This window comes from Netta rufina, assembly GCF_964035555.1.
Source record: "Netta rufina genome assembly, chromosome: 16".
In the NCBI taxonomy this organism is placed as follows: domain Eukaryota; kingdom Metazoa; phylum Chordata; class Aves; order Anseriformes; family Anatidae; genus Netta; species Netta rufina.
In genome coordinates this window covers 8,400,012-8,422,839 of record NC_140140.1, presented here as the reverse complement: position 1 = coordinate 8,422,839, position 22,828 = coordinate 8,400,012, and the positions used below count along the sequence as shown (strand labels likewise).

The 22,828-nt window shown below is 39.3% G+C and overlaps 1 protein-coding gene across 1 annotated transcript in view; it reads left to right on the top strand.

The window, feature by feature from the left end:
• LOC311215281 (uncharacterized protein) overlaps window positions 1-22,828 on the top strand; it is a 155,568-nt gene that overhangs the window by 7,094 nt on the left and 125,646 nt on the right. Inside the window, exon 3 of the mRNA XM_084296377.1 lies at window positions 1,049-1,107. The gene's annotated coding sequence lies outside the window, so the exon portion shown is untranslated. The remainder of the gene's footprint in view (window positions 1-1,048; window positions 1,108-22,828) is intronic.

The window sequence follows — 22,828 nt, the reverse complement described above, 5'->3', positions numbered from 1 at the left end:
AGCTGGTAAACTGTCCATTAGAACCTGACAGTGAAAAAGAAAAAGAAAAGGGTTGGATCTCGCTACTTCCTCTGCTGCTGCTGCAAAAAAAGGAAGGTACTTGTCCTCAAACATACATCCTTCCTTTGTTCTCCATGGTTCAAAGAAATTTGATGAGTTAAGTAGCAAATATGCAAAATGTGTTACGTGGAGCGTGGCAGTATAGGTGATTCTTCATGACTAGCTGCTAGGTTAGCTATCAGGCTTATTCTGTACTACTTGGAAAGAGAAGTCCTGTATGACTGGATAACCTGAATGCTGCCAGCAGGACCAGGATAATAAAAACTGTGCTCACTGCCTCAGAAAAGAGAGTGAGAACAACCTTTTCAAAGCACGTCGGTTTGCACTAAACTAGCTTTAAGAAATGTGTGTAGAGGAAAGAAGGAATATTTACGTGCTATCTATATATTGAAGTTCCAGCCGTGCACATTTTGCTGCTTCTGATATTTTTCAGCCTTCGTGGGTTTTGCAGAATGTGTTTAGGGCTAATATTCTATATGGCAGCAGTGAGTAGAAGTAGAAATTTGTAAGAAAGATTCTAAAGAGCATTTTACCACTGGATGGCACTGTAGTCCTTAGTGCTCACAGTAATCACAGCCCTGATTTTTTTTTTTTTTTTTTTTTTTTTTTTAGGTCAAGCTACAGCTAATAGGGAAGTAGTTACTGGAAAGACTTTTCATGGATAATGTGATGTTAATAAAATAAAATTGCACTTGCAGAGCTGGCTTTAATTTCACAGCATTAGATACAAGGAAATCTGTGTTCAAATCATGCCAGGTTGCTTAGTTTTCTAAATCAAAATTTCAAAATGCAATTGATGCTGTTGCATGGTATTCAGGGACTGTGTGCTCTTTACTGGAATGGGAGATGTTATTGTTATGGTTTTTGATTGTAGGATATTTTATCCCAAGGCTTTTTTTATGCTTTAGGCATTGTTTTATATTAATGAAAGAATCATGTTTTCAGCAAGCTTTCTTTAAATAATCCTTTTTCTTTTTCTTTACAACAGGGATGGCATATCTGAATTTGGAATCACCTTCACCTGAATATCCTAGGGCTACAGAATGGGTGAGTGTTTAAGTCTGGCATTATTGTGGAGATCTTGCAAGCATAAATATCTTTCAAGTTGAAGACAAGTGTTTAAGGAAGTGTCTGTAGTCATTCAAAGTTGTGGCTGCTCTTTATACATATGCAAGGAAGCATTAACTTAAATTTGGTTTATTGGTACACCCTTGGTTTAATACTGAGACGTTTATGTCACTGTTATCACTACAACCATAGCATGGCATTCAGTGCAAGCAGGCCAGCTGCAAATTTACCTAAGTTTGCTGTGGCATTTTGCAGTGTGTTCCAATTTCATTCCTGCCAGTACACACAGTCCGAAGCTATGAGAATTATATACATGAACTGCTGACTAGACTTGAAGCTGTATACTCAAAAGCCAAGTGTTTGGCAGCAATATTGACCCAACCTCACCTCCTGTGCCACCTGCTGCTGGTTTCTGTGGCATACCACCCCCTCAGTTGTGCCAGCCCAATTATTTATGCAGCTGCACTTGGAAATGGATCTGGGAACTCATCTACTTGAAAAAATATCCTAGGTTTTCTTCTGGCTAAATTTTAAGTCAGAGCAGGCCTCCAGTATAGGGAACCATGTGGCTAGACAAAACATGTTTTCTAGAAAAAAGGAGTGCAGTAACGCTGGGGCAGGAAGATTACAGAAGACAAATATCAACACCTCAAGCCACTATTGCCACTAAATACTTCATCTTGAGACACCACAACTAAATCTACAATTTCAGCGATTCACTGAAAATTGTGATTTAAGTTAAGGTCATACTTTAAATGATTCTGTCTGGACCTACTTCCATATACCATCTCCTGATGGCCACGGATATAGCATAGGTCCTGACAAGCATAGATAAACAATTAGGAGCACAGAACAGCTCAATGTGGAGCTTAATATTTATTACAAAACAAACAAACAAACAAAAAAAAAAAAAACCAAAAAAAAAAACACAAACCAACAACATGAAAAGATCACTGTAGCAGCAGAAAATGCCTTGTGTGGAAGGAGTGTTCATAATTCTTTTTATCCAGGAATAGAATGAGTGCCTTCCAGTTTCCTATCAACCTCTAGTGGAGGAAAGTAGTGATATGAAAATAGGAGTATGTCCATTTTAAGAAGTATTGTGAAGCAAGGGTGGCTATTTTTGTCCTGTCCTGTCCTCTAAAGACCAATTGTTTCTGGAGGCATATCTTACTTCTTTTATAGTGTGTGATTTCTAGCATTCTTAATATATTTCCCATAAAGGAAAAGGAGCTCAGATCGGCTCCTCTTTTACTTAGTCCAAGAAAGGCTCAATATAGCTGCTTTAAAAACCAACACCACATTTGGGATGGCAGTAGGTGGATTTACACATTGTATTCCCCCAGCACTGTAGATAAACAAGTATCTTTCAGCTGAAATATTTTTTCCAAGTCAGATGTAATAAAAATTCCAAAAGTGGCCTAGTTCGATAAGCAGGCAAGCCAGAAAAATACTGCTGTGGGGGAAAGAAACCTCAGTGCGTGGCTGGCCTTGGTCACTACCTGCCAGGAGAAAAGGGACCTATGAAACTTTCTTCTAACGTATTATCAGACTCTTATCTACACAAACACTTCAGAGTTCAGGAAGAGCAGCCAAAGTCAATTTTTGCTTAGTGTGTTTAAAACAAAAAATAAACAGAAGGGAGAAGTGCGTGTGCAGGAGGAGGTGTTGGGGTGGAGAATGGATGGGGTGGTGGGATTGGGGAGGGAATGTTTTAACCTGCATTGACTCTTCTGAAGTCCTCTTGGAAGTATACACTGTTTTTTGAAATGACAATGACATTGCACAATGCATAATTGGGGTAGTGGAGAGCTGCTGGCTTGTGTCCAGGGGCCAGTGTTCTGTCTGACCTTAACAGGTAGGTGAGACAATGGTATAAATTAAAGAACAGCTTTGTCATTACTGTATGCCAGTTATCTGACTCTACAGTGCCTGAAAAATGCCTTCTGAAATGCATAAAACAGAAACGGGGTTTTCAGGGCTTAGTGTGTTAATATTTTAAAGCACTAAAATAATAAAATATTTGCTGATCCTGCAGTACTCCGGAGTGCCTGAAATCTTGTGGACTCTCACAGTGCGCACTGTCCAGACACAACAAAATCCTTAGAATTTCAGGAACACTTTGTGAATTTACCTGCCTTGCCAGCTGAAAAGAGGCACCTTAGTGTTACTTCTGTCTGGATCTGTCTGGTGATTGAGAGATTAACTATTCTCTCTTCCCACCCTTAACTGAAAGAGTGTTTTCAGACCAGCTGTCAAGTCAGCTTAGCCCTGTATTTAAATTGATGTGGTAATATTTCATCTGTAAAATTCTCCTTCAGTTTACTAGCACCTTATTTATTGAATGTAATGGCTTATAAAAACTACAGGGGCTAATGCTCTTGGAATAGCTTGCTGTTTGGTGGCCAATCAGCACTGTTTTTCAGAGTTGCACTGATCCAAAGGAAGCTCCAAGAATGACTGTGCCTCAAGAGATGTAATTCCTTCCAATTCTGTAATATCAATGCGAAGTATAAATGGTTTGGCATTATCTTTTATTATGCAGCCTTGGCCCTTTTGTTATGTGCAATCTGCTCTGATATTAAGGAAAAGGGCAAGTTGCAAGTCCCTTGTTTACTACTTCTTCTCTGTTGTGTGAATTAAATAGGGTGATGTAGAGAAATTCATTTCCATGAACAGGATTTCATTAGATTGAGTGGGAATTCAAGAAGGAATTCTAATCTGATATTGTTTAATGTTGCCTGTGTTCTGATTCTTTGAGGATTGTGTGAAAACTAGGGTTGGGGCAAAACTTGCAGCTTGTGAATTTTCTGATTTGTACTATACACACCAGCTAGGAAAAAAAAAAAAAAAAAGGTCTTTATATTTAATGAAAGAAAGGAATTATATTAATGTTTGGTTGGGAGAAATCTCAAGAGGTAATATTAGGGATCAGCTAGAGGGATATTTCTTCCAAGTGTCTGTGTGATTCTCAAGCAGAGAGCTACAGAATATATTGGGAGTGGAAGGGAGTAGAGTATATTGCCAGAGCTGCTGTGATCAGAGTGCAAGGTATATCAAGGAGTTGGAGGTAAAGATATGGCTAAGCAAAGCATTTCCATGCTTTTGCCTATTGCCTTCTCCCAGGCACATCTTCTGTTAGCTCAGCAGCTTGCAGCATTCATCTTCCATGAAAATATCTATGTAGGTATCCCTTCCTTATGATTAGTATGAGAAACACTGAGGAATCACCTGAGGAGAGGAATACTAAGAGCACAAAATCTATTGGAGCAGGGAGGATAAGCGTTCAGATGGACTTGAATAGACAGTAAATGGGTGAAGATTCTGTAATACCATCAGACATTCTATTCCAATGCTTCACTATCATCATTATTAGACATTTCCTTCTTTTTTATTTTTTTTATTTTTTCCAGTGCTAAAAGAGGGGAAGGATTAGCCTGTATGTCTTGAAGAAGTGTATAATTTACATATCAGTAATGATAAGTGATATTCCAGTAGAATTTTCATGTGCTAATTTTACATATTAAACTGTTTGGAGCAGATATTTAGGGCATCCAAATGCATATGTACATGTCCATGAGAATGGTTTGCAAACCAATAAGGAAGCTGAATGTGCATGTGGCTGATCACACTGGTAAGCACCTGTAGGAGATGTGGGATGCGAGCACAGTTCTGCCAACTGCGCGTGTAGTCAGAATAATGAGAAACCAGTTTATAAGCATTTTGAACTTATATTTGCATGTTTAGCATCTTTAAAAACCAGTTACTTTGTGCCATCAGCCAACAAGAATACCATGTGAATCATTTTTGAGTACTCTGGCTAAAGGACTAAATCATAACCTCTGCTTATTTATCATGAAGAAAGCCCTTCCAGCAGGGACAAATGCCTATTTTGTAGCTGATAAATTAGGAGGAAATTTGACCGAACCAATTTATTCTGTTTTCTATGAAAAATCTTGTCTGTGAAAACAGAAAAGCACTTACAAAATGTCAACATTTCGCTCCTATCTGCATGCAGATCGATACTGATGGGTCACAGCAACCTCTCAGAGAGCAGGTCTGCGTGACAACCAAAACTAATATGTATCTACAGGTCTCCAAAAAACACACACACAGGCCACCGGAGTGTCTGCTCCCTAAGAGCTGATTTACATCAGAGAGGTCTGAATGATCTTGTTTCAAGATGGCCTCTTTTAACTTTTCATTATAGCAGGAATTTCATCAGTACATACAGGCATGTTTAATCTTTAAGTAGGTATTCTGCACTGCTTGGTGTTTCACTTCGCTTCTTTGTCAGATGTCTATCTTATATTTAAACATTTTAATTACCACCACCGTATGCAGCATACATCTGTTGCTTGGGACAGCATTTGCAAAAGCTATTACCAAAGAAGCTTAAAAGAGATTTCTGTGGTACGAATGGTCAAGATGCTAGACTGAGCCAGGAACATGGTGCACACTGCTGCAGATACATTGCTTAGCAACTCTAAGTAATAAAACTGAGGTGTAGCAAAACTCCCTTCTGCCTCACTCCTGATTGCCTCACCTCTCATGATTTAGCAAACCTGTTTCTGATTTGGGTGCTAGTGCTCTGTCATTGTGCATAGATTTGGAAGTGTATGGGATGTGAAAATACCAGCAATCTGTTTGAAAATTAAGGATTCAGGTACCTAAGTACTATAACTCCTTTTGAAAATCATATACGGTGTTCTGTATGGTGTACAGAGTCTGAATTCAGCTGAGAAATAAATGGTAAAACTTTTTTAAACACCTTAAAAATAGTGTCTGGTCTTGACGTCATGAAAATAATTCTTCTTACCTAGATGCATAGTCCAGTAATACTGGCCAGATTTAGTGTACACTGTGATTTATTTTTAGCACCCCTATAATTTAATAAGGAGCCAGGTGAAGGTTGATGGACTGAAAGTAGCTTTAATTTTAAAATCTTAAATGAAACAGCAAAGTCAGAATATAAATACTTAGGTTTTAAATTTAGCTCCTAATTTTTGGCAAGTTCATTGGTCAAATATGAAATACATTGCAAAGACCTGGATTTTCTGTTTTTTAAGTTGTTTTCCACTAAAGGCTTTTAATTTACTACCAATTTCATATGTGAGGCCAGATTCAGCAAAACATTTTACTGTACAGTGTATTCATACTGTATTCATACTTATGAATGTGCCTAACAGGTCTGCTGAATTAGTCAAAGTTCTGAAAATTAAATTGTCTATTTAAAAGGTAAGACAGAATACATATCCAATTTTTCCCTCATATGTCATGTTCTTTTATTACTTATTAAGATACTGCGCTGTACTGATAAACATCACATCTAGATATAATATTTAATAGATAAGAAACAAGATGGAAAGATGAATGTGTTCTCTTCTGCCCAAAGAACGAAGCAGTTAAAACTCTAATCAGATTCCTCTGTGTCTGATCTTTTGGTGATGAACACTAGCTCAGTGAAACCCTGAAGTATGTGGGACAAAAATCTGGCACAAATATAAATCTGAATCATTGCAAGCAGTTCTTGTAAACATTTCTCATCCAACAAACCCCAAATTCCTAAACGCTTGATAATGAACCTTTCTTACAGCTCTTTGTAACAGCTCTTTTTAGTTCAGGTGCAGTGAGGGCACGCAGCATAGTATCACGGTTAAGATGTGGCCACATCACCCAGAGAAGTCAAGAATCACCAGGCCTCATAAATCACTGTCTGCTGAGCTGTAGTCACTGACCATGAAGTCATTTTTAAGCTGTGCCAATTCTGTAGTAAAATGCGTTAAATTAAATCATTGTGAAGGTTAAAGGTAGGGCCTAGCATTACATTTTGGAGGTTGTGTCTAGTCCGTTTTAGTTATCGTGATTGCATTCTTGTAGATTGGAGATTTTAACAGGAAGTTAAATGGCAGGACCCCTTAAGGACCTTACAAAAAAGCAATGCAAAGTGGCAGTCCACATGCACTTCTAAACTACTTAGATTATTTAAGTGAAGGAAGCGAGTGGGAATGGTCATTAGCATGCGGCTAAAAGGTTTATTTTAGTCACGTTATTTGCAGACCTGACAACTGAGACATCAACTCCTCGGGAACACAGGTTATTGTCTGCTCTTTTCAAATTTGAAATGCACATTAGACAATCCAGGATTAACCCAAACTATGACAGTTTAAAGTCATGAAGCTTTTGGTATGTGTGTACAGACATCATTTTTGCTACCTGCCATCTGGAAATCTCAGATATTGTTGCAGAGCTACAAGTGTCTGGTTAACATTCTGCGGGGTTTGAGTAGAGTAGAGCATGTTTTACAAGATCTTTGTTGGGCCAGTTTCAATTCTTTCTCCAAAGCCTTATGCACAGGAAGGGAGGGAGCTGGGAGAAGTGACGCTGTTCCGCTTGGTGATGGGGATGGAGATGCAGACTCCCACCTGTGTAGCAGATACCAAGCATCCAGTAGTGTTACTCCTGATTTAAGTATGTCATAAACATTGGGCTATTAAAGAGTAAAAGTGAGAAAAGAAAAAATCTGTTTTCCCAAAGGAAGAAAATAAAAGGGTGAAGAGGGAAACAATGCTTAATTAGGTCCACTGAATGTGTGCTTTGCTACAGAAATGTGGGCTCATGTGGATTGCGTTAAGGAAACAATCTGCCCATGGGAAGCACCAAATGGTACTGTTGGGTTGTGCTATCTGGCCGCTTGTTGACCAGAATAAAGAACGAAAACCTCCTTTGTCACCTTAGCATTTGATTGACATAGCACCCATCTCAAATTGTGTGAGGAATGGTTCATTGACAGGTTGAAAATCAGGTGATGTAGTGAAGAAATTTTATTATATGAATTGTTTTGACCAATTTGTAGAAATTCGTTGGTGCAAGTTTAAATCTGGTGAAGATTTGGCCATCAGTGTTATATATCTGTATGAGCTCTCTGTGTACCAATATGCACACATACAATATATAATTTATATTTTACATATTTGCAAATGTATTTATTTTTTCTTGTATAAAAAAAATCACGAATACTAAGAATGCCTCATAAAGTAGAGGCCGTAATAATTTCTCAGTACAATGAGAAATTGTTTCTAAAATACAAGTATTCAGTATTGACTCTCTGTGAGGGACTTTGTTTACACGATTGTTTACAAATCTTATTTTTATAGCAATATTTTAGTACTTAATAATGAAGGCAAGTTCCTCTATTTTTTTTTAACAGTCTGTGCTTTTACATGATGGAGTTGAGTAGCATTCATATTCCCTAATTGTAGGCACATCTTAGCTATATACTCAGCTTTTAATTACCTGTACAGTGTAGATAGAGGTGGTGATTTAGAGCCAGGTGCATTGAATTGCGGTTCAAGGATACTGCTGCTCTGTATTGACAGGGGATTAAGAGAGGACAACGAACTTCCCATTTCGGTATCTAGTTTATTGTGCACAAGTCAGTAGTATGAATTCCATCTCTCTTAATAATAAATTTGAAATTGCTGATTCTTTTTCCCCATAATGACATTTCTGGCAGTTTGCTGCTCATTTTGATGAAAATGAAACTGAGCTCTTATTGCAGGTCAGGAGACTTTAACTGTTATTTCCATACAACAGTAATTAATTTAATTAAATAAAAGTGGCCAGAAGTCCAGGAGGGAAGCAAACAAACAAAATTCCTTTTTGGAAGGTCTTTGTGTGTCAGTGCATAGCTTTCAGAGCCAGCAAAATCAGATCAAATACTTCTTTTTTAAATAAAATGAGGCACGATTTTACAGTTGGTTTCAGGGCCATTTCAGCTTTTTTCTTTTTCTTTTTCTTTTTTTATAAGGGACTTTTAAAATGGAACAAGGGACTTACTTTTGTTACAGCAAAGCATTCTCTAGTATTAGAACATCATATTTTATGAGGTGAAGACTCTCGCTTGCCAGAGCGTACTTTTAAGTGCTGGAAAAGGCAGTGTCTTCACAAAAAAAAAAAAAAAGGATTAGTTTTGAGTGAAGAAGCATGTAGATCTACGAAATACATTCCAAGCATGCAATATTTCACTGAATCACAAAAATCTGTGGCTCAAGGTTTTGTATTCCCTACCTGTATATTTCTATTTCAGAGAAGCTTGTAAAAGCAATGAGTACTGGTCGAGAATGTTTTAGCAAAATAGTGTCTAAAAATGCTGTTTGGTTAGAAGAGAAAACAAGTATTGTGGATGTAATTTTACAGAAAGCTTCTAAGCTCCAGAATGGAATTTCTAGTCAAAAGAAGAGAATATGGGAGAGACTCCCATTTTGGAAAATGAAGAAGCACTCATAACAGGAACTAACTTTTGTCTCCTCTGTCTCAGAGAAGTGCCTTAAACGAATGGCTCTTTGAAATTTGGCTGCCTGTACATGGGTTATGTGCTCATGTTCTGCTCTTGGAAAAGAAAACAACTGGAAGGTCTTCTGTCTGTTCCAGTCCAGAATGCAGCTAACTGCTGAAACTTTGGTACTTTTCTCAGATATTTTTCCCTGTCCAGCCATAAGTGGTATAAATAGTAGCTTAAACCCAACAGCTTTTAGCCTTTGTATTATCTTACTGTGCATCTTTGTTTCACTCTGCCTTCTTTGGGCCATGTACGTATCGTGTTTGTCTTACATCTGTTACCCAGATGAACAATGCCATGGGATGCGTGACCCACCTAATGGCTTGAAACTCTGGCACCGTGTCATTGGTTACAATAGGTGGGGCAGTGTACACCCAAAACCAAAAATGTGTCTTTGGACAATGAGATGTTTGGGGCTTGTTTGTCTGTGTTTAGGTTTGCACATTGTGCACATAAGCTATTGATCCCAAGTAAATAATGAAAGAGAGAAGATCCATTAAATAAGTTATTAAAAATACCATAGAACTTGTCAAATAAGTGATTTCACATGCAGTACAGCAGTTCCTTAGGGATTGGAGAAAATCCAGACTGTTCTCAAGCAAAATCCAGTTGAGGTGAGATCAGAATTTTGCATTGGAACTTCACAGTCCAAGGGGTTGTAGAAAAATGTTGAACTGAATAAGTTTTGTGAATGATTATTTTTTACTCCTGTAAAGCCAGGCGTGGAAGAAGTACATACATGTAAGACAGTACTATTGCCCAAACAATGGTAGATGCTCAATAGTAAAAACCTGTGAAACAGAAGTGGATGAATGTCCAGTTACCTCATGTCTCTGTAAATACAAGGCAAGGCATGTTTAGTGGTCTCAAATTCCCAAACAGGGATTTGTGTTACCCAGTCAATAGCATCTCCCTGTTGGCTCTGAACTATCCTCTTTTCCCCTTCACAAGGCATATCCCATGATTTTCAAAAATAATATCACCTGACTCAACATTCATTTGCTGGGCAAACCGCCGTGCTGTGGCAACAAGGTGGTGTTGCATGGAAAATGATCCTTGTACAAACTCCTCCACAGCTGGGAATAGGTAACTTGTTTTGGAGTATTATTCCCCACAGGGCACACTTTCAAAAAGGGACTTTCTCTTCAGCCTATGCCTTCAAGGTAGCAAACTCAGTCTTTTACCCCCGTGAAAGCAGTTCTATTGGCAGATAGTCTACCAATGCACATAAATCTATGGTTTGTGAAGTGAAGCTAGCAGGATATCTGGTACAAATTAAGAAATAAAGCTGTGGCTACTTTGAAAATAGTCTAATGCTCAAACTGAGAGCAGTCAGTAAGAATAATTTACAAAGGAAATGGAAAAGAATGTTACGATTATGGTTTATGTTGGGAGATTAGGAAGGTTGTGTTTCACAGGTATAACTCTGTCTTTCTGAGATAATGTAAAATTCATAGAAAACATTTTTTTTTTTCTACGTGAAGCAATGCAAGCTGTGGTAAGTAGGGAGAGAACAGGAATGGTGCAAAGCATCGTGATGCTGAGTGCTGCAGTTGAGCAAGTGGAAGAGCTGCTGGATGAGCCCCTGGGTATCTTTGCCTATGGTCAGGAAAGGCGCACATCTAGCTCCCATCAGGGACTGCGCTGTGACCAGGCAGGACGGTATTGTAACAGTTCTGAATTTTATCGCTGAGAATTGGCACAGTGAAATATGCCTATATTGCTACTGCTAATTAGCAGGCTCCAGTGATAATGAGAAAACTAAGATATATGAGAGATTTATTAGCCACTGGCACCCTGGTTGAAACTCTCCATGGAACAGATAACTGCTCTTTGGGCAGGGCATTTTTTCCATGCAGAGTGGGTATGCTATTGTCCATATTTGTCCAATTTCAGCCTAACTAGTTCCAGATTTCAATAAAACACAATGTTTGTGAACTTTTTCCTCTACATATGTCTCTAATGACTGGGTATATTCAGCCGAACACGGATTTGAATTCTCCACTTACTAATGCTGTGAGTTTGATGGTCATGACCCAGACCAAAAGAAAATGGTGAAATTGGCTTCTGGAATGTATGTGCAGTGCAATGTGCATGATTCTAGTTTAGCTTCAAACCGCTGAAGGATGTACATCGCTCATTCCCAGGATGTCCATCCTGTTTTGAATTGAACAAGAAAATGGTCCTTAAAGAGCCACTGAAATACAGAGAGCTGCCTGCTGGTGTTTGCTGAGCAACCTCAAATTCCCCCGCCTTTAATTGAAATTCAGCATTTCTGTGAAGAGCTTGAGAACACCAACAAACAAGAAAGTGATGGACAAGTTTAGCAGCAGGTTTTGTCTGAGGGATAACTACAGTATTACATTTCAAACGAAAACAATCTAGTGCTACAACAAGCACCAACGATAATTGTAGTTCTTGTGCAGAATTTTTAGCAGCAGTCTTTGAAGTGCTTTGTAAGGGAAGTCAGTAACCTTAATCCCGTTTCTTAGACAAAATCTGAATCGCAGAGGGATGAAGGGACTTCCCCAATATCTGAGTGCCTGTCAATGACAATTCAGAAATGGGGTGTAAGTGGTGGGCATCTCACTCCAGTGCACTGCCCGTGGGATGAGAGCCTGCCAAAGGAGCGTCGGAAGGGCACATCAGTCTGTCTGAACACCCCCAGACCCAGCCTAGGGCTGACCTCCTCAAGTGCCACGCTGGGGACCCCGTGCTGCTGCCTGCTGTGTGTGTCTGGGGGCTGTCACCCTGGCATTCTGAACCCACATCAGCAACAAGAATTTGAGTTCTTGCTATCCAAATATTTCTTAATCTTTTCTAGATTTTATTATCTTCTTATTTTTGCATGCTTAGCAGTATTTCAGAAACTTGTTGGCCTAATTTTTTCCCCAGAGCCTTAGTTGTGGCTATGAAGAGAGTGGAAAGATTGTTTTTCTGTCCTTAAACTGCTTTTTGGATTTTGAGTATTAACACTGCAAACTTTTCAGTCTCTACATGACCTGTTTAATATTTAACTCAAATAAACACAACTGAGGGTTTTTCATACAAAACTAGCTATTGCAGGCCAAAAATCTTTGGATTATTTCGTTTCAAATAATTTGAAGTAAGAAACATGAAATAATAGAGCTTTTGTAATGCTTCAGCAATTGCTACAACAACTAGAAGGGAAATTAATAAGTATTTAAGGACATCTTTATCCGTGTGTGCTGTTCCTGTTAGCATGACCTGTTGGGTGCTGTGAAGAAAAACAAGCAAAATATTAGGCCTGCACATATAGTTTTCTGCTGCTTGTTCTGCATCTCCTCCTCTTAACTGGTTCTACTGTGATAAGTTCCTGCTTGTTGCTGGCTTTTTTTTTTTTCCATAGTAAAACTTCTGTCCCAGCGCCAGTACATCATGTTCCTGGTTAGAGCGTGACGTCAAATGGTATCTGGCTCCAGGCCAGGGAATGCTGCTGGGAAGCAGTGAATGAATGAATGGATTTTCAATTCACATTGTAGTTGCCTCGTTCCGAGCCAGGAATCTTCATGTAATATTCAGTCAACTGGCTAATGTAAATTTATCGGTGTTCCTTACTAGAAGTAGAAGGAACTTCAGAGAGGATTCAGAACTGGTGACGATCACTATAACCAAAATGGGAGAAAGATGTGATTCAATGCATGGTGCCTGCTAAATATAGTAAGGAAAGGAGCCCTGTGCCTGCAATAGTTACTATCTGGTGTTCAGAAAATGAAAGGGAGGACAAATTCCAAATTTTAAAAATCTCTGTGAGCTCACACAGTATGTGTTCCTATCAGAATTAATACATCACTAACTCTGCATGGCCATACACTGCTTTGATCTGCACATTTGCAAATTTGAGGGATCACAATTATAATTCAAATTGGAATTTACCCCAGGAAATTCAGAAATTCCAAAGTGCTGATAAAATTTTGTCCGGCAAGTAGTTGGGGACATTGCGTATGTCAGCATGTGGAGGAGGCACATGAGCAGTAGCAGTGGTTTCCAGCCTCCTCTGAAGGAACCAGCAACAAACACAGCAAAACTATTTAGTATATCCTCTTTGATGCTGCAGTGAAAAACCGCCGATTTATATGACCTGTGACAAACACAGCTGTGATGTGTGGATACTGTGTGCCCTGAACAGTGCTTGGGATGTCAGCCGATCAGCAGCCACGTGTCTCCGGACAGCTCCAGCTACAAGCTCTGAGCTGCTGAGGTCGGGACCCATAGGGGAGCTTGCGGCACTTCTGTCTGTTAGGACCTCTTTCATTTTCGGAGAGGTTTGACATTGCAGCCTGAGGCTCTTTTTACAGCTGATTGTGAGAGGACGGGGATGCAGTGAGCTGGTATCGTGTCGGAAACAGCCAGCATGGATGGACTGCAGAGCAGGGAATGTTCCAGGGGCTGTGTTTGCCGAGATAGCTGGCTTAGAAGCAGTAAGATGAAACTTAGCCTCCAGTGAGAGGCCTTCGCTGGGATGAAATAGTTGTGAGTGGTAGAGCCAAAGGTGCCTCTAGCATGTCTGTAGCAGCACGGGCACTTGATGCTAACGTGGTGCAGGGGAAAGTTGTATAACGTAGCTGGCCTTCCAGAGAAAAACAGCTCACACCAGCAAGTGCCATTTTCCTGATTTCTCTGTTTCTACCTTACTGGTTTCTCCTAGCACATCTTACGCACCTCTCCCCTATGTGATATGTGCCCCCAGGGGTCTGTAGTGTAGACCCAGCCTGAGGCTTTAAGGCTCCAGAGCTCTTTTTCTTAGAAATTGCAACAGCTCCTTTTTTCCCACAGAAGTAAAGGGCACAGCAGTGGGTGTGGTAACTTAGCGATGGGTGGACCTCAAAACTTCGCATTTTATTTGGGTTAATTCCCCAAAATTTCCATGCTGCTCGCCCAACCAATTCAAGCTGTTTTGATCAGCAGAATTAAGCACAGTATAATAGGACTGGCTTATATGGTGGCACTTCTGAATCCAGACAATGTCAGCACACATAAGTACAAAGAGGTAAATAATGACAAGAAATTAACTGGACTTCCTTGAACCTCCCCAGAAATATTCTGTTGTATTCACAGCAAAGGTTCAGAGCGGCTCATGTTTTAATTGAACCACTTCACTCATCCCTAAATGAAAACAGTTGCAAATAGTGTCCAATGTACATAGCCCCAGGCACTGTAAAACAATCAAATGAAAAGACTTTTCTTTGTTTTATTTATTTACTTGAAGCTAAAGAAAAATGCCAAAATTCTGTCCTTGAACAAATCACCACTTTTCACATACTTTACCCCAGGCAGAAGTTCCAGTTTTTTCCTAACTTACGAGTTGTTTTTGTTTGTATTTGTGTTTGTATATTTTTGTATATCTTATTTGTTTACTTTCCTGCTTCTTAAAATTGTCTCTTCTCTTTAGAAGTGGGGGAGAAGGAAAGGAATTGAGGTGAAACCACAATATGTTTTCATTTTCATGTAACAAACATCTTTTTTTCACAAGCTTCTGCAGGCACTAAATACCAAATATGGTTTGAGACAATAAATTATAATGTCCTTTAGAGAATAAGGAGCTGGGAAGAGAACAAATGCAAGTGTTTGCAACATGTGTTAAGAGAGAAAAAGAGAGATAGCTAATGGAGATTTCTTTGTTAACTCTACATTGTCTCATAATTTATATTTGTAAAAGATAATAATGGTAATTATCCTTGTTCTGATCACTTTCAGTTTGTCTTTACACATGTGAATAAGTATCATTATTTCTGTTTTTCAAATTTTTGTGGTGAAAAAGTAGCAAAATCCCCATGGCAGTTAAAGCTGACATTTTCAAAAGATTGAGAGTCTTACATTAGTCTTCATTGGTGGTATCCTGTGTTGAAGTGTATCACCAAACTGAATCTTAAGTACAGCAACAGGTAAGCTAACCAGTATTAGAGAAAACACCTGGAGGGAACGAGATAAAACTTCACTTGCCACTGATTTCAAAGACGACTGAATTACCTGTAACGATTGTCCAGGAAGATTTCCTTTTATGTGTCAATGCAGCTTAAAGAGAAGCCATTAGTTTATATTAGTCCAAGGTAAATTTCTACAGTAATGAAATTATGTAGGGGGGCCTTAGTATAGTGGGAACAAAACTCTTGTTTTGTTAGGTTTGATGTTATTCTGTATGTGCCTTTTTTCAGAACCGCCTCATTAGGCACCTTCAAGAAAAGGCTAGATATTATTTTGTAGGGTCTCCCAGGGTCACTGGAATTTTAAAGCACAGTCAAATGAGCTGGATCCCAGTGACTCCTCCTTTTGCTAGAACCCAGCTAGAGTCCAAGGAGTGCAGCATCAGAAGCAATTTAGTTTCTCCGCCCTGAATTCTGCCAACTGTGTCCTTGTTTCACCTTCTCCCACCCAAACGTACTGGAATTCTTTCCTTCCTTGTTCATTCAGCATACTGTGCATGTCTTATCACCGGGTGAACCCCACATACTTAAGTGCTCAAACAAACCATACAAAAATTAACGAGGCAGGTCCTATGAAAAGCTGAAACATGTTACTATCTATGTCCTGCTTTAACCATCTCTACTGAAAAATGTAAATTAGATGGATAATGAAACAATAAATGAGTTAAGGAACAATTCCTACCTTCGAGACCAGTGTGTCTTACACCTGCTGCTGCTGACATTGAGCAGAAGTCAAAGGTAAACTCTGCATTGTAAGACTTGCCCTTAGAAAGCTGAACACTGAAAAAGAAATCTGAGATGAATTGGCTTCATCAAGAACTGCCCTGATTCTTTTAAGTAAGGAGGAAAAAAACAGTCTTCTGATTTTGCAACTCTGTGTATGTAGGTAAATTATGAGGAATGTTCAGAAAGTCAAGTGAGTTCATAAGTTATCCCCTATATTTTTTTGTTTTGTAAACAGATGTGTGTTTGTAAGTAGCTTTTGGATGCAATTAAGCATGTATTAGTTTAAAAAAATTATGCCAGAAAAATCCCCTTTGTGGGGTAAGATTAAGTACCTTTGAAGGAACAGTGAGAATCAGCAAGACTCGAGTGGACGAGGACAATGCCCAGTTACCTTATAGCAAAAACCTGCCCATGAATGCTGTCTCTGGAAAGAACAGGTTTGGTTGAAGGGATAGCTACCAGAAAATCCATAATCCACATAAACACAAATCTTTTGTTTTCAGGACATCATGTATATACTCATAATGAGAAAGCATATGCATTTGTTTAATATTTGGGATTTCTCAATCATCTGCACATTTTTAGTAAATACTACATAAAAATATTGCTGTAAAATCAGCATAATTTGCTTAGACAGGAGTTGGGGATTTCTTGTGAAGAAATTGTAGAATCATAAAATGTTTGTGTCTGGGAGGGACCTCTGGAGGTAGTCTAGTCCAACTCCCCAGCGTACAGCAGGACCAACAAACACAGAGCAAGTTACTCAGGATCACGGCCAGTTTGGTTTTGAATAGCTCCTACAACAGAGGCTCCACAGGCTCCTCTCAGGGCAAGCTGTTCCAGTGTTTGACCACCCTCACAGTAAAAAAACCTTTTTCTTATGTTTATGCCTTTCTGTTTGCTGGGTTTCATTATGTGCCCATTTCCTCCTGTCCTGTCACTGAGAGCTACTGACTGTGGTATCTTTTCTTCCATCAGGTATTTATGCACATGGGTAAGGTCACCCTGAGCCGTCTGTACTTGAGGCTAAACAGTCCCAGCCCTCTCAGCACCTCCTTGTGTGTCAGATGCTCGAAGCCTTTACTTGTCTTAGTGGCCCTTTTGTGTGCTGTAGAGCCAAGGATTGGACAGAGCACTTCATAGGTGGTCTCACCAATGCTGAGCAGAGGGAAAATACCCCCTTCCCTGACCTGCTAGCCAGGATGCTGTTGGCCTTCTGTCCTGCAAGGGTGCATTGCTGGCTCAAGTGTAAGTTGCTCACCAGGGCCCCCAGGCCCTTTTTTGCAAAGCTGTTTTCCAGTGGTAGGTTCCCAGCCTGAGCTGTTTCGTAGGGGTATTCCTCCCCAGCTCCAGGATCTTGTATTTGCCTCTTGTGAACTTCCTGAGGTTCCTGTCTACCCATTTCTCCAGCCTTTCAGGTCCCTCTCTATGTCTGGTGCAAATGTCTATACTTCATTCAGGTGAAGAGTCAGTAGAGGAAAGACTTGAGTACAAGAAAGTATTAAGCATGCACTTTAAAAATACACACTCAAGGAAGTTTGAGCTGAATTCCTCAAATCTGGAGCTTTCAACACACAAAGAAACCAAAATCTGCGTTCATGCATTGCTTAAAAGCCTAAATGACTTATTCTTTCTAGTAAAAATAACACTTAAAGTAAATGACAGTTACTAAAAAGTAAAAATTATTGAATTTTACTATTTCTGCTAACCTTTAATGGAATACGTAGCATGCACTTACCTTCAATGCAAATGATATTCAGATCTACAATATGCTATTTGGATTCCGATTCAGCAAAATGTTTAAACAGATTACTTCAACAGAATTTTAACCTACCCAATGTCAAGCTTGCTGTTGACTAGAATTTTATTTTTTTCATCTATAAAGCTTCTAATAAACTAACCCTTACAACATCAGCAGATACATGAGGCTGTTGCAGGTGTTGAAACATAAATCCTTTTGTATAAGAGCAGGCACTGATCTCAGATGATGCTGGGTTTTACTCTTGTGAGCTCTTAGAAATAGTTTTTAGTTTAGCAAAAACCCCAAAGTGCCTAATATGGGAAATATATTTCTGATGTAAAGTCACTTTTATAATGATTTTAGAGTTGCAAATGTGCTTGGCTGAAAAGTGACTTGTGTGAACAGGAACATTGAGGGCTCCACTGGAGGAAGATCTAAGCCTCAGCTAGGAAGGGAGCTTGCTCAAGATTTCCCATGGCCCCAGAAAAAAAAAAAAAAAAAAGAAAAAAAAGAAAAAGAAGAGTGCATTGTGGTGTCAGAGAGAATTATATTTTTCTCTTCTCCCCTTGCCTTGTTGTATCTGATGATCTATTATTTTATGTCACAGCTTGGTATTTTAACTGTGGAACTAACCTCCTCATAAGCAGAGCAAAAGGTGATGAATGTTATGCTTCTTTTTGAAAGCACTCTTAGTGATCTTTTGGGTTTGTCCTTGTCTGTGTAGTGTAAAATTATGTTTGGATGATAGTGTTTTGCTTGGCTTCTTTCCAGACTTTTTGTACTTGCTTTCCCACTTCTCTGTATATGAAATATCCAATCGGTGATACTACAAAGAGGTCTGCTACCCTGTCCCAGGAAACAGAGGCATTGGAGCTGTAATGTCTTTCCATCTCTTTATAAGGGAACAGAAGTGCTCTCAATGTCTATGATTTCAGGTTGAGTAAAATTGCAGAGGTATCACCTGCAAAAGGATGAGACTTGGTAGCTCAGGCAAACTGTTTTCCCTGGAATACATAGTGGCATTGCTACCTTTTCAATTCCAGTTTCTCCTGTATTGTGAAGGTCTGTCATCTCCAGTAGTTGGGCATGGGACGTGGTGTGTAGTGTGCTGTACTGAAGACAGCAGGAAGATGAGCCAAACACATTCTGAAGAGCACTGTTGGTTGCCAGCATCTGTGGAAATCCTGAATCTTACCCAGTCCGTTCAAGCAACAATCTAGTGATGGAGGTTTCCTCAAAATCTTTTCCAAAAGAGTTTCCAAAATTGTCATGGAGCTTGTACATACAGTGGAAATGTTACATGGGTAACAGTATAGATTTTATGGATCATATTTGGGCTTTCTTGTTGAGTCATTTTAGAGTCCTTACTCATAAATTTCCCATTGTAAAAATGGAACAGAATTTGATCCATTACATTTAATGGAAAAGATTGTAGAAACTTACCAGCAGAAAGGTCCTTGAAATTCTTCAAGTCTTTATCTAGTACAGCAGATCTCTCCTGTCTTGGTATCATGCTTTGAATAAAAGAGGATGTAAATAGAGTACCCAAATTTGCATGGTAATCTGATCCTTCAATGACAGCTTAGGTTTATATCACTACATAACTACTATCGCTATATAACTACTGTTCTTTCCTTAGCTACAGTACACAGAAGGATTCAAGCAATAACATTATGATAATAAATTTAAAAATCTCAAAAGACAGAAACTTCAGAATTCAGTTTAATATTTAGATTTCTATCTTGAGTAGATGTATTTGTGTCACCAATGTGTGATGTGAAAATTTTCAATTTTATTCCCGACTACCTTTGAATTCATGAGTGATTTTGAATGAACTATTTCTGCCTTACATTTCTTTTAACAGCCTTTGGCATATCTTTTCAACATTCATATTAATTGCTTCTACAGTCTGTATTGAATGCATGGGAAAATCAAAGAGAAAAATGGCATCTTGTAGACTTCGTGTCTGTTTGACTCTGCCACCCAATGGCCTACTTTATTATTACTCACTGCTCTCTGCATTTCCTAGGACCTGTTCCATTATTATTTTATTTCTTTAAATACAGACTTGTCTCCAGTGACACCAAGTTCACATCAATGGAATTACATTGTCCAAAGATAGGACTTGTAACAGAAAAATGCCACATGGATTTATTTATTTTTAATCTAGATTATGATATCTGTGGTGCTGAATACCATATTCAAACAGCTTACATCTTGCTTTTGGAAGTTTCCAATTCCTTTGAGGTCAAAGTTTCTTTGATGTAGCACTGCAAAGGCCTAAGACAAAAGAGAGGACAGAAAAGAAGGGATTGCAATTAAACCCACTACCTTTTAATATCAGTTTTGCCAGAGAAACACAAAATGTCTGCCCCTGAAGTGGTTAAAAATGTGAGATCACAGCATATATAAATGAGAACTTTTAACAGAACTTTAAACCATAAGCCTGAATTGCGGTACAGCCTCCCGACCCCTTCAGATGACAGGTTCATCTTTCTTTAGGATGAAAAGCTTTACTCTGTGTTATGCCAGAAATGTGCCAAAGACATCCAAGCAAAGTACATACGCGCTGCAGAAAGCTGAGTGGGGTGTCGGGATTACTGCTAGACCAGTCGTTCCTCTCAGGTGCTTGTTAATGGAACATGGAGTTTTTGAGGAAATGTACAAACTCATTCGTCCTTATCAGCACGTGGCCAGAAGAAGTGCTGTCAACTGTCAAATCTGGCAAGCGCTGCACATACTGTACCCTGAGCATTCGGTCACGATGCTGTGGGGTTGTTTACTTTGCTGTTCTATCTTGAGAGTTGTACAGGTGTGTACCTTCTGGGAAGATAAAAAAGGGTGGGGGCTGAGAGGGAGGGAATGTTTAAGAAGTAGGGTGATAAGGTGCAGAGTGCTATGTTGGGAAAATTTGGTCGAGCCCGAGTACAGGGGGATTTTATAAAGCATATAAAAGGTCTTAAAGCTTATAAAAGGTCTTCGATGCAGGGAAAAACAAATAGGCACTTTGAGGTTTAGTGCAAGTGTAAGCTTATCCCACGGACAGTGGTCAAATACCAACATCTGTAATGATGGTAATCTGTGTAATATTTACAGGACTTGCAACCCAGCTAGCCTTGAAATAGTAAAAAATGCAGATCCATCTCAAAGCAGATGGGAGCTGGCAATATTATATACTATGTGGTTTTAAATTGCATTCAGGCTTTACTGAAGGCAGGCTGCATGCCTATTTCCCACCCCATTTTATTTTGCCATATTGACACGTGAACATTTGGTTTTATTGACATATGAATATCTGATTTTCTGTTGACTTCAGGATGTCAGTCTTGTCTTTATTTAAGAGAATAATGAAGGTGCTGGCTGGACAGGACCTTTATTGATAAGCTTCTTCGACCTCTTGCTTGAAGCAGGGCCAGTGAGTTCAGTGCAGTGTGTAAGTCAGAGCTTTAGGATGTCAGAGTACTGCTGCAAATGCAGAGCTGTTTGAGTGGGATTGGTGAAAGCAGTGGTAGTAGTGATAGATACATACGATAAAGTGAGCCTTCAGAGCTTGAGCTAATCAGAAGACTCCTGCCTAAGCTGGGAGGTACTTACAGCTGCTTTGGAGTGCCAAGATTTCAGTAAGAAAAGCCTGAACTCCAACACCCATAGCATTTGGTAATCCTGCTGCAATTGTGGGGCTCACCCCACACCTGGGAAAGCTCTGCGAGGAGTATTTTTGTCTTTTGCTGTTGTGTCAAACAGCAGGCACACGGGCTTCACTGCAAAGTGGGGTGGCCGGCTGGGTTGGGCAGGCAGCCTGCCAGCATCTAGTGAGAGATTATGGGGAATGTAGTTTGCTGCTTTCAGCAGCCTCCAGAAGGAGTGGCAAGGCACTCATTCCCCAAGGCACTTCAGCTAAATCTGCTTTACTCAGAATATGTCAGAGTACTTTGGCGGCCTACTTTATCTTGCACCAGTGGACAATTGCAAAGCCAAAGTGTAGCTTGAGGAATACTGAACATACTGATGTACTTTCACCACCCTATGTGTTAAAAATACATCTCTCCATCAAAGAAAACAGAAGAAGAGCTGGTGTGTTCTAATACTGTATGTCGAACATATGTTTCTAACCCTAAAAACAAGTGAAGTGGCTTTGTAAAGACATGATTCATGGCTTTCTTTTGAAAACAACGCTGGGTTGAAGTGAACAGTCCCAATATTTTGCATTTTAGTGGTAATTTGTGTAACAGTGTGGATAACAGCTTTTTTCATAACAGATTATTTTTATAAGATTGTAGAATTGTATTGAGATGTTAACTCTGGTTTCCTAATGTTTGTGTGTTACTGCTACACTGTGTTTATTTAACTAAAAATAATGGCACATAGGAGTAATGACTAACTGTATATCCACTGTGCTGTCAGGACATAGGATGGCTTAGGTAAGGGATAAGTTTATTTATTTCAGTTTCTTGTTCAAGTTAGTCACTTGATGAAAAAAGATTAAATTTCCCGGGGCCTGAAACTAACATTACCTATACCAAGGTTCTTTGCCAGTCAGTACCCTCGTTTTCAAGGTATCAGGGACAGCTGTAGTCTCTGTAAATTAGCGAAGGATGAGGAAAATTTATTAGTGTGCCTTCTGTCATGTTAGGACTTCACTGACAGTGCTCAGCAGATCTCTTTGTGATTTCCTCTACAATTTTCCTTCAGTTGATTTTGTGTTAAGGGCTAAGGCTTATCTGGCCTGCATTTTTTAGAGTAGATGCTCAAATATTCTGTAAAGATATCTCAGGGCTAATAAATTATCTCCTTCCTGTCAACCGATATTTCTTGTTGTGAACCAAGCTGAGATTTATTTTAAAGGGAAAGCCAGCTTCAAAGCCCAGCTCCTCAGAAATATGTGTCCTCCCACAGCCTGAAAGCCAGTGATAGTTAGCTACCAGTGCATATGCAAATGCAATTCAT